Raw genomic sequence first — 12426 nt, 5'->3', positions numbered from 1 at the left:
ATGGTAAAATTCAAATCGAATAAATTTCTGGAATTTAGAATCTAGTGATGACTGTAAATCAATTGTTGGAGAAACCACATCTGGTTCAGTAATGCCCTTTAGAAAAGGTAACTGCATCTTTTCCTGGTCTGGCCTACTTATGGCTTCAGACTGGCAGGCAATATGTTTGACCATGTTTCTGAGTAACTGGGGATGGGCAATAAATACTGGCCTAACTAACAATGCCGTCAACCCGTGAATGAATATCCAATGAACGAATTTAAAAAAAAATACTCGCCACACAGTTCCTGAAGATTCTCAGGCTGAACTAAATCTCAACAAAATCAGACCACCGCAGTGAAGAATGGAGCAAGATGCAGTACTCCAGGTATCGTCTGTAATTTGAATGCGAGAACTGTTCCTATTCACTCCATCCCCACGCAGCAGAACTATATTCCAAGATCAATGATCCAGCAACAGCTAAGATCTGTTAACTCTGAAGCAGCATTGAGCTTTAACAACAGCTACTTCCCATTCTGAACCCCGGCTCCAAGGAGGGTCTGTTAGCACTATTTCCCCGGGGCCACACTGTCTCCATCGACAGCTGGAGTAAACAATCTTTCATTGGCAGACCGTGCTGGAGAAGAGCAATACGAATGTACTCTTCAGCTCCCTGCCAAACATGGACTTGCAAGACAAGGGACTGGTGAGGTGGGAGTGGGAGGTATGGAAAGTGTGGAAGGCTGTGCAAAAGGGAGATTGTGTATGCGGAAAAACTAACATTCTGTTGGGAACCTTCTCCAAATTACCACATCTGACACAGCACAAAAAAATCAGAGTTTTTGAGAAAGATAGAATCTCTCCCAATCCAGAGGATCTGCGCCTGTGTCATTCTCAATGTCACAGGAAGGTGCAGCTGTCTGATTCAGCATGGGGTACTACTGAAGGAAGTCCTGTCTCTCAAACACAATGCGGCTGATGTATATAAACTTCAGCACACTTTCCCCAGCTCACAGAATCGATTTTATTATTCAAATAATCCAGAGCGACAGAGAACGGGGCAAGGCAATTCATCCTGACAGCTTCTGGAGAGAAGTGGAATGTGTGAAAGCGGACAGCCTCAACTAGTGCATAGTTTCAGCATTTACGACTTTGGCCCATGTGGAAATAAAAATCAGTTTGAGAGATTGATTCAAATACAAATAGCAGGAAACAGGTGAGACAGTTTATTGTGTGCCTGAAAGCCAGTAAATCCTATTGTTGTCCTTCCTAATGTCTTCCTATCCCAGTGAACCCAGTCCATTGTCTTTTTTTTATGTCCAAGGAAATGTTATCCATGTTTGTTCTATTACCTTATATCCCAGTAAACCCTGACTTGTGAAAGGATGCTGGGCAGCTCAACCCAAATTCAATGCATCAATTCTCTCACCGGTGCTGTGCCATCTCATTAGTGCTGCACGAAGAGTCTTTGCAGCTCCAGCAGCCTCGACATTGGTTTGCTCTGCGTCTCCTTCAGCTCCTGCGAACACTTCAATTCAGAACAAACATGTCAATGTATTTTCATTCCACATGGACACAAGTTGTAAACATCAAGCCCACCTCGCCGTTCACTGAGATCATGAATGACCATTTGCTTTGACATCATGTTTCTGCACTATCCCCTGAGCTCGTGCTGATTATCATGTTGTAGCAATTTATCAATGTCACTTTTTTTTTTACAGACTCAGTACAGACATTCCTAACCTCTGGAGCCATGAACTGCAAAGATTCTCCCCATTCTGACTTCCCTAATGTCAGCCCACTTTATAATAACTAGTCCTAGTGTGTGTCTGGAGCTCTCTAGCGCTACTTGTTTTCTGCTTTTCCATTGTATGGCTCTGTGATCGTATAGTGGTTGGATTTTGCGTTATAATCACTGTAACCTTTGTAATCAGTGTCGTTCCATTTTGTCCCTGTTAGCGTGTTTTAAAGGAACATAGTAAGGGATCAATTAATATCACAAGAGGACACGCAGAAAGAGGCATGTGAAATGCGAGATTGTGAAATCAAAACTCTTCCTGAGTAGCTTTTATTAAAATGGACCATTATTTCTTGGAGCATCAGGCTCACGAAAATGCACAGAGCCATGTTAAATGAAAAGGCCAGTTTTATGGCATTCTGCATTGATCAGTTAAGTTGTGAATTTTGCCTCATTTTAGGATTTTGAAGTCATCTGTTCCATTCACAATTCTGTGTCATTAAGAAATGTCCAGGAAAGGAGTGGTCCCAGTACTGACTCCTGATTTCTTGTTTTCAGTTTTGCCAAAGCTCCGAGCAGCTTTCTGAAAGCGCAGCTCTGATAAATGAGGTCGGACTATGTGAAGGAGGGATGGGGCAGAGCTACCGGTGCAGGGAACACGGCAAGGAATCACTCAAAGGGAAAACGAATATTTCAGAATACACGCAATCCAACTCTGATGTTTCGGGAATGTAGTGACTCTGCGTGAAATCTGAGTTCGAACAGAATGTGGGAAATTACACAAAGGTTATGTTCACTCAGCCAGGAAAATGTTACAGAACATCAGTGATGGTCTTTTAGCATCATACTCGAATGCACATGTCACACAACAGATGAAAAGCCCAATACCTGTCTGAAAGCCCAGTACTCTATGCTAGTAGGATGGTGCAGGGCGAGCATTTTGCACCTATTAAGTTAAAAATCAGTAGATCAGAACCACACCTTGAACTTTAAGAGCTCCATGTTGTGGTATGCCTGTATTGATCGCTGCCTGTGTCCTTCCGGCACAGAGCTGCAGTTTGCTGCATTTTGATCAACCTCCCGTAACTTCATGTGTCAGAAATAATTGTCTCATATTGATATACATCCACTGCAGTGTGTTCCACGCACAGGGCATCCTGTAGGAATTGCCCACGCTGTTTCGGACAGCAGCGCTCTCCCAGTGAAATGAGAAGTGATGAACGTCAAGAGGGTCAGTTTGTCGGAGACAGAATCATGGCACAGGCACAGCTCAGCATTATTTGGACAGATTTCAACGATTGTAAATATCTCGGAGAGATACAAGCCACAGACAGTCCCCGGGGACTTGATGGGCTGAACGGTTTCTTCTCGCATGGGATGACACAATGGGTTCATGACTTCACTCTCCCTGTCTCTGTGACGTGGAGATGCGGATGAAAAGTGTCACTTCACCTGATGGAGGAGCAGCTCTGTGAAAGCGTGTGATTTCACATAAACATGTTGCACTATAACCTCAAAGCTGCTCAGAGATTTGGCAAAACTGAAACAATGGCTCCTTGTTAACCCTGCCTTCCGTGTTGAACTGCCTGCAGCTCCACAGCTCAGAGACGTTGGGGATGACTCTCAGTGAGTGAGTGTTTCACTCGGATTCTCTTAATCATGGACTGTTGGTGTCAGATATCAGAGATAATGGGAACTGCAGATGCTGGAGAATCCAAAACAACAAAATGTGAGGCTGGATGAACACAGCAGGCCAAGCAACATCTCAGGAGCACAAAAGCTGACGTTTCAGGCCTTGGCCCGAAACGTCAGCTTTTGTGCTCCTGAGATGCTGCTTGGCCTGCTGTGTTCATCCAGCCTCACATTTTGTTGTCTTGCTGTCAGATATCAATCCCTGCCCAGTCGTAACAAAGAAACCAACGTCCGCGTTGCAAAAGACTTTCTGCAAAATTGCTGTGTGAAGTCGAATCCTGAGAACCAAACAGGCTGCACAGAACGATCCCATATAAAGTTTCTGAAGGGAATAGTCTTCAACTTTTGACTTTTCTCTTTTCAAGCAGCTCTGCTTCCTTCTCTCTGACTCTGATTAATGTCATTTGAAGACAGTTCCCAATCGTGGTTTATAATTTCCTGACGTCTGATTCTGCCTCTTCTGCTTCGTCACCCTTCCAGTGTTCAAGAAGGAGCTGCAAAACTCACACCATCGCCAAGCACTGCCTGCCCATGGAGGGAAATGGTTTGATCCATCTGCCATTGAACACAGCCCGGTGCTCGGGGAAAGGAGCAAACAGCAGCAGCTCGGGAGCAGGAGCAGAATGGGAAAAAGCTGTTCATTGTTGCTTTCACTGCCTGAACTGAGATTTTTTAAATGTAAGCAGCCTGTTCAAACGTGTTATTACACACCTCTGGAGCAGATCGAACACAGAACAGGTCTCCAACATCCAAAGGTGAGAGGGTCAAGTAGATTACTACAGAAAGCTGATGCTCGATAAAACTGTTCGTTGGTGTTGAGGTGTAAGGGCCATTGATGAGTTTTTCAGAGGCCCCACGTTTAAATCCCGCTTGAGCCCTTGTTATCTGTAGCTGTGTCCTCTCTTCGCTGTTTGACGTCTTTTCACGAAAAGAGTTGGGAGTGTGTGAATGTGGTTCATTATGAAATCTAAGACTGTCTGCGACCCCAAAGGGCCTTTGCAGTGATAATCTCACATTCGGAGAAAAGGGAATCAAACTGCTACTCACCCTGGTCAGTGGAAGGTGTTTCTCACGATCAGCTCAATCAAACTGCCCAACCCCACCCCTAACATGAAAAACAACGGGATATTTGGTAGTTGGCAAGTGTAACATGGGAACCAAACACGCGCCACAGCGGTGAGAGTGTCAAACCCTAACCACTGAACCACCAGGGAAAGCATTGTTGTCCTTGCCATCTTTTCTCAATGACGTTGCGTTAGGCTTTTCATTCTATTGTTTATTTTGGCAGCAGGTCCGTTTGTCCCCATCTTGGAGGTTTTAATCGCGTGGAAAAAGACCATTCGGCCATCTTGTCAGTGCATGTCTTCAGATCTATTCTAGTCCCAGTTTCCAGCGTTTCTTCCGCTGATTTTGGTTTTCCTAGTTTGAGAGTGGATATTTCAATGAGATTATCCCTAAAATCAATGAATGGGACTGAAGTTTGAGATGATAAAAATATGCTAAAGCCCCTCGAAGTAATCATCCTCATGTTAAGCCACAGAGGGAGATACGCAGATATATCCCCCAAGAGTGACAGAGGCCTCAGGATGAAATACACTCAGTCTCCATCATGTCCACGCTCTGTTGCTGTACCCACGGTTCCCCGGCAAAAGACAGCTTTATGTGGAACACAAGCAGTTTCTCTGACAATTGGAGCCATTGCCATATGCTGGGGTATGAAATGAACAGTGAGTTGAAGTAGTCCCACGCTGAAGTTGCTCATGGGCAGCTTTCAATTTCCAAAACACAGCGACCCAATCACTTCAGCTGCTCGAATCCGACACAAAAACAGCACTGGGTACACATTGCGCTTCGGAAGCAACTGTCAATTTACAAATACGGGAAAGTTGTCAACTTCATTCCAGAGAGGGAAGATACAACATTTTAATCTTAGAATCCAAATTCAGACGCAGTATCAATTACTCCACTGGCTCCACATGTCTTGCTGCAGCTTTCATCCTGTCGATTGCGATGTAATCAGGGATACTGGCGGAAAACCCATTTGCAAGGTGAATATCCTGCAAAATAATCACCGTCACTGCTGCACTTCAACGTTCTCCACTTTGTGAAGCGGTGAATGTCACTGGCAAACGAAACACATTAGCCCTCACATGCCTGCTTCACTGTCACCTGTTTCTTTGCCACCTGTTTCTCTGCTGGAACTTGCCATTGTTTTATTCACAGTCATTGCAAAGTTCTGCCTCTCATTTTTTTAAAAATTATCTCCTCGCAACTCCTCCCTGGTCTTCATATCCCCCATACCAGGGAAAAGAAAACTACCATATTACTGTCTGCACGTCTCGTTATTTTTTAAACTTCTGCCAGGTCACCCTCAACCTCCAAAGGGTTAGAGAATAAAGTCCAAGTCTATCCAACCTTTATTTATAACTTCCAACACCAGGTAAAATCTTGGTAATTATGTTTAATACTCGCCAGCGATAGGTTATGCCTCCTACCGCTGTACGATCGAAACTGCACACTGTACTCCAGAAGAGGCCTTGCTAATGCTCTGCACAGCTTGAACATGGTTTCCCAACTCCTAAATTCAAATGGCTAAGCAATGAATGTCAGCATGCCAAATGCCTGTTTAACGACCCTGTCTATATGTGCTGTAAACTTCAAAGACTTATGTACCTGCACCGCTAGTTCCCGACGCAGGCACCTTAACAGTGAGACAAAGTCTGTGGGTGGGTGGGGAATAGTTTCTAATTTCTTTGACTTCACGTGCAATGAAATTTATTGTTCACGTGCAGCTGGATAAGATTGGCCGTTCATTCTCCGTGAAGCATGGAACTGAACATGTTTTCAATTAAAAAGTAAATTTAAACCCTCTCGAGTCAGAAGGGAACCATCCCTGAAAGATGTAATTTCCGTTTGAAACTGGTGCCTTAAACATTTGGCCACATTCCGATGATTTCCGGTACATTTCATGGTTCCTGAACTCCATCCAAGAAATCCGCAAACAAGACTCTATCTTCCTTTGCATTTTGAACCCTCCCTTCTTCTCGGCAGTTCTGTATTTAAAGCTGATGAAATTTCTAACTAAAGTAGAATGAAACATTCAATGGGCTGAATGAGATAAATCTGATTCCTTTCTAATTATTTCAATGACCTGTGCGAGTTTGCAGCAATGTGAATAAGTTGAAATGAGTTTAAAAGCTTTTTCTCATAATTTAACTGCGTGCATTCAGCCACGAGAGGAATGTCATTGCGCTGAAATAAAACTTCTCTTTCCGCAGATATTTCTTCACATTGAAAATACTTGTAGGATGTTTGTCATTCATTGAGTAATTTCCCAATTAACAGAAACTGCTGTATCCCCACAAACGTTGCTCAGAGTTGAATTTCCTCATTACCCTCTTGTGCCACAACAAACTAAAACTGCTCCAGGTGAGGCTTGAACTCACAACCTTGGCATTGCACACACCTTAATACTGTCTTATAAGTACAATGCGCTGGCCAATTGCGCCACTGGAGCAGGATGTTTCTGTGCAGCTCTGTATTTCGAATTATAACTCAATGTTTGGAAAATTGCCTGCAAACTGGGATATGATTGTCGTCATTCGTGGTTCCTAAGTTGTTCGATGAACTTGCGTAATTACACAGAGCTAAACTGCAATGAAATGTGCATTTTCAACATTTTCATCCATTGTCCCGTGAGCCCTTGATGATTTCACTCTGTAGAAATCTGTCAATTGCGGTCTTGAACACACTCAATAACTGACTTCCACAGTCTCTGGGGCACCAACTTTCAAAACTTCACTTCACTCAGTGTTCTCTCCCCGCAGTCTACTGTTTGGGGTGTGGTCCTGTTGTGGGAAATTAACTTCACCGTGTCCCTAGTGCTGCTCCTGGCATGCCCTCTGGCACTGCCCTCTTTTTGCACTTGCTCAAGTGTTGCCCTGATCGTGTCATGGTTCCGTGTCACAACGCTCAGGAAAAGAACACAGAGCAATGCCCAGTAAGATACAATTTGTTGGTAAAAAACAGTTCATGTGGCTTCCTGCGTTGCTTAGTTCATTCGTGAGTTTTACATCATTTAGAGTTTTGAAACTGTGCACCTTCTACAAAGGTGCGGCTCATTAATATCTATCCTGAGGAGAGGTTGGTGTCAATACTGACTCTGTGCACTCTCCTCGAGTCAGGGAAGCAATTCCTCGCAGATAATGTTACATCCACAAAATTCTTCACAGAATTCGATTCAGCAACAATTCATTAACTTCGTATGCAAAATTCACACAACTGACAGGACAGACGCACCGTCATCAATATTCACCATTACTTCATTCAAGGACGCTTTCGAAGACTTTCATGAAGAGTGAATGCATAAGAATGGAACACAAAGACAAATTAAATTTCACATTTAAAACTGTAAAGTGAGAAGAGGCCAGAACTGGATTTAGAATATCAGAATATCATGGTTAGCACCACATTCAAAGCTCCTTCCCAAAAATTGAGTAATCTGCCCCTGAAGCTCCAACATCTCCAATGGCAACTTGTTCCATGTGACCAGTTGGAAACCTATGTGGAGGAGCATGCTCTCTGATAGAATGTCTGTGAGCATCCTCAATTGTCTGACCTAATGCTACCACAGGAGCTGTCCATCCCACTTGTGAGAGCAGTGGGGTAAATGTGAAAGACTTGATATTCAGTGTTGTTGATTCACCATACTCAACAACATGAGGATGTGAACAGGAAGGTAATAGAGAAATACGCAACCATTGGCAGGCAAATGGGATCAGTTCAGTTCAGAATGGTGGTTGGCACAGACCTACATTACATTGTTTTATGTTCCACGTTATTGTTGACAATTCTCTGCCTGAAACAAAACTGAAAGATGGAAACAGTAAGAGGCCATTCAACCCGACTCCACTGACTCACCGTTTCTTAACATCTTAGTTGATCGAAAACTTCAATGGATTTTCCTATCCCATCCTCCCATGTTACTTTGAAAATCTGGATTTATAGATCTCTAAATATATTCAAGGTGACAAATCATATGTATAACGGGAATGTTATGTTGCATTTCCCTGTCAACTATGCAGGTTTGTGCACGTGAAGTTGTCTAAGGTCGAACTATTCTCTGAAAACGTGTGTGGGATGGTGATGAACGCCCGCTGGTCAGCAGCAGGGACTGGAATTCCGGATGACAGGAAGTGCTGATGAAGCAGTTTCCACAGAACACCATTGATTCGTTTGGAACCTGAAATGAAAGTCGACTCCGGGAGGCTTCTGAACCCTCACGACCTTCAAATCGCAAATGTTTAGCAATCAACTGCCCTACCCATTACTACAAGAGCCATCCTCAAGCTGCCCTTGGCTTGTTGTGTTCGCGTCTTTCATCAAGCATCTGTCTCACTGTCGGTTTAGTAAGGACTGTTTGAAGTATTATATAGAACTTTGTGTTAGTTTGAAATACTCATCAACAATCCCACTGTATAAACCTGTGCTTCCGATATTTCGTCTCTTTTTTACCCGTATCATTTTTTCGTTCCATGTATGTTTATCAGCGCACAGTTTGGGAGGACTAATTGGAGGAAAAGTAATGTTCCTTCTGATGGTCCGAATTCAACTTACATTTTAATAGATGTCAGACATCAAGTTCCAATTTTTGATTTTGACTTTACCACAAAATCAAACGATTAAGAATCGCAAGGGAGATAAACTGACAAGAATTGGATTCCAGATTCACTTAAAATAAATATTGTCAGACATAATAACGATTGGCAGGAGCAAAATAGCTGGGAATAGCGAAGAGAGTGGGAGTCGAACCCACGCGTGCAGAGCACAAATGACTAGCAGTCCAGTGCCTTAACCTCTCAGCCATCTCGTCACATGAGTGAAGAAGATGACATGTGATCTTATTAAGACCTCATGTCTAACTCACTGAAGTAAATTATGTTGAGCAGCTGGTATTTCTCCCTTGTGCTTGTGAAATGATATACAGCGGGGTATGATTTCCAAAGTATGGTACGAATTCTGGTCCACACCCATTGCGACACACTGCTCTCATAGGTTGAACACAAATGAAGAGATTTCTCAATGACATGATTAAGTGGTGTATGGGGAATGGGTCTGGGTGACATGCTCTGAGGGCCGGTCTGGACCTGTTGGGCCAAAGGACCTGTTTCTACACTGTCGGGATTATATGATTCTATGATCTATTGAATTGAATTTGACAAAGAATTGAAGCCGATTGAGTGAACAGCCTGGTGACAGCGGGGATGTGACATTTTCTGTGAGGAATTGTTTTTCAGATTCAAGAAAAGTACACTCTGCTGTTCCCAGAAGTGAGTACTGGGACCAACTCTCTTTTCAACAGATATTACTGGCTTGTACCTGTTTAAAGAGTGAACAATTTCATAATGCTAAATGAGGCAAATCTGACAAATAAGCTGCACAATGCAGAAACTGGTTTTTTGCCATGATGTGCGTTGCGCTGAACATTGCTCTTTTGTCATTTTCCTGAGCCTGACGCTTCAAGAATCACTGGCCTGTGCTAATGGGAGCTGCCCTGGGTGATTCTTGTTGTCACAACATCGGCATTGAACACACCTCCATGAACATGCTTTCTGGAATTTAAATTGATCCCTCATTGTCTTCGTTTCGCACATTTTACGTGGAAATGGAACACTACAGTTAATGCAGTGACTCGGATTCGATCAAGAGCTGCTGCAGCCGTATCATACAATAAGGACCACTATACGGCCACAACGCCTCACAACGCCCTCAGGGAACAGGAAATAAGCGCAGTGCTGTAGAGTGTGACAGGAGCAGCACCAGGCACACGACAGGAATACTTCCCAAAGAACGGACTGAAGTGAGGGACACACAAAGGGAAGAATCTTTGGAATTCTGATCCTCGGAAGTTGTAAATGCTAAGTATTAAATTTGTAAAAGGCTGTCATTGATAGATTTTAACACACTTTTTAAAAAGAAAATCAAAATCTCAGCGAATAGTGTAGGAAATTTGATATTGACTTCGGAGGCCATCCAAGATCTCATTGAACTGTGAGGTGGGCTAGAAGTGCTGAGTGGCCGCATCATACTCCTATTGCTTACAGTATAAAATGAAGACTTTATGCATTATATTCACATGGTGAATGTGATTCATGTTCATGTGGATTTTTTTTTTTTGCTGGAGTGCATTTTTGGGTATATTTTTCAATGAGCATTTGAGTTTTACAACAGTTGTACCGGCAGTTTCCTCAGACAAGGAAGTGACTAAAGCTGCAGACAACCATGTAATCCCAGTTACCAGGCCTGGAATCAGAGAAACACAATGCCCCACTGTTCCATATGTTTGAGTAAATCTGATTCTAACCCTTAATCCCAACCCTTGCATTTGCCTGATAAACGCTAAGCCACTTATTTTTTTCACAGAATCATTGTCAATCTCCCTTTAACATATTCACGGCCACCGCAGGAGATATTGTGGCATTTTCCCAAGACTGGATAAAATGGAATGGTATGCTTGGTGAGGCTGGGATTGTTCTCCTGGGACTAAGGAGGCTGGAGATGGCGAGATTTATAACCACACAATAACATTTATAAACATTCAATATTCCTAGGGACCCTAAAAGAGTAGAAATGGACAGGTGGTTTGCCTCAGTGTGAGCGTCGAGGGCCAAAGGACACAATCTCAGAACAAGGCGTTGCCCATTTAATTCTCTCTCTGAATTATTGAGTATTTTCAAGCTGATCTAGACAGATGTTTAATCAGTAAGAAGATCAGGGGTTAATCACGTGGGGTAGGAGAATGATGTTGAAGATTATCAGAGCAGCCATGACACCATTGAATAGCGGAAAGACTTGATGGGCCGACTGGCTTACTTCTGTTTCTGCATCGTTTGGCCTACGGTCCCATTGATTGAAAAATTTAAAATTATGAGGGAGTTGGATAAAGTAGCAGAAAAGGTCTATTTATTTGATTAGACAGATCAGTAACAAGCTTCATTAGCCGATGAAGAACAAATGCGCTGTGACCTGGAGGCAACAAATGGCACTCTACACACCACAGATTGAAGAAATAACAGGAGGGAACATTGTGTTCCTTTTTGCTATTACAGTTTAATGCGCAATTTGAACATATCAAAGTGATAGGTTGCAATTCTTGATTTGGACTTTACAATCCAAGAATCTCTGCTGACATAAACTGATGAGAATTGGGCGTCAAGTCCAACTTGTGCAAATGTGTGAGATACGAAGAAGAATGACAACTGCAAGAATAACCTGAAACACCAACGACAGTGAGATTCAAACCCATGTAGGCAGTGCACAGTGGAATAGCAACCCATTGACTTAAATGCTCGGTCATGTCCTCACGCACAGAAAACAGTTGATATGTGATATCATCAAGATCTCATGGGAGGAAGATGGAGGATGAGAAATTTCCTCATCGGAATCGAATCCATACCATTAAGTTTCTGATTTTAGGGGAAGGATAAAATCAGTAAAATCTGAGAAAATACCACACTTTTTTGAAACAGCAGTTGTGATTGCTTCATTCTGATTGCGAATTGTGTTATAATGAACCAAACAAGTAATTTTGTCACATTCCCACCCACATCATCATTTCTTCAGTTGGTTTCTCCCTCACGCCTTGGATCCAATTCCAGCCCTTTCACTACCCTCGCTCTGCACTTGTTTCCCACCTGAGGCAATCCGTACTATTCCAATTGGATGGAGAGGTCATCAGCTGGAAGATTAATGTCAACCTTATCCCACAAACACGGGTCGAATTGTTTTATTTTTCATTAGAAGCCCTGCCCACTGTGACCACTCTCACAGCAGTAACACGGAGTCATTCCTGTCTGGAACGTAAACCCAGGGCACAGTGAAGAAAGCACCTTCCCCTAAGCACATGCCCAACCAGAAATGGGGATGGCAATGTGTGCACAGAGCTATTCTGTGGCTCCAGTGACACAATCGGTGAGTGTGCATCCCTTCTCTGACGGCACAGAGGTGCGTGAAATGCT

At 43.2% G+C, this 12426-nt stretch overlaps 1 non-coding gene across 1 annotated transcript; it reads right to left on the bottom strand.

Moving 5' to 3' along the window:
- Positions 1–6830: 6830 nt before the first annotated feature.
- Positions 6831–6926, bottom strand: trnai-uau (transfer RNA isoleucine (anticodon UAU)). Its single transcript has 2 exons — positions 6889–6926; positions 6831–6866 (listed from the first exon to the last, which is right to left on the bottom strand). It is a non-coding gene; the product is annotated as a tRNA-Ile (tRNA).
- Positions 6927–12426: the final 5500 nt, after the last annotated feature.

The sequence above is a fragment of the Stegostoma tigrinum genome, unplaced genomic scaffold (genome assembly GCF_030684315.1).
Source record: "Stegostoma tigrinum isolate sSteTig4 unplaced genomic scaffold, sSteTig4.hap1 scaffold_98, whole genome shotgun sequence".
In the NCBI taxonomy this organism is placed as follows: Eukaryota; Metazoa; Chordata; class Chondrichthyes; order Orectolobiformes; family Stegostomatidae; genus Stegostoma; species Stegostoma tigrinum.
The sequence above is the reverse complement of the archived record's forward strand: the minus strand, read 5'-3'. Positions and strand labels throughout refer to the sequence as shown.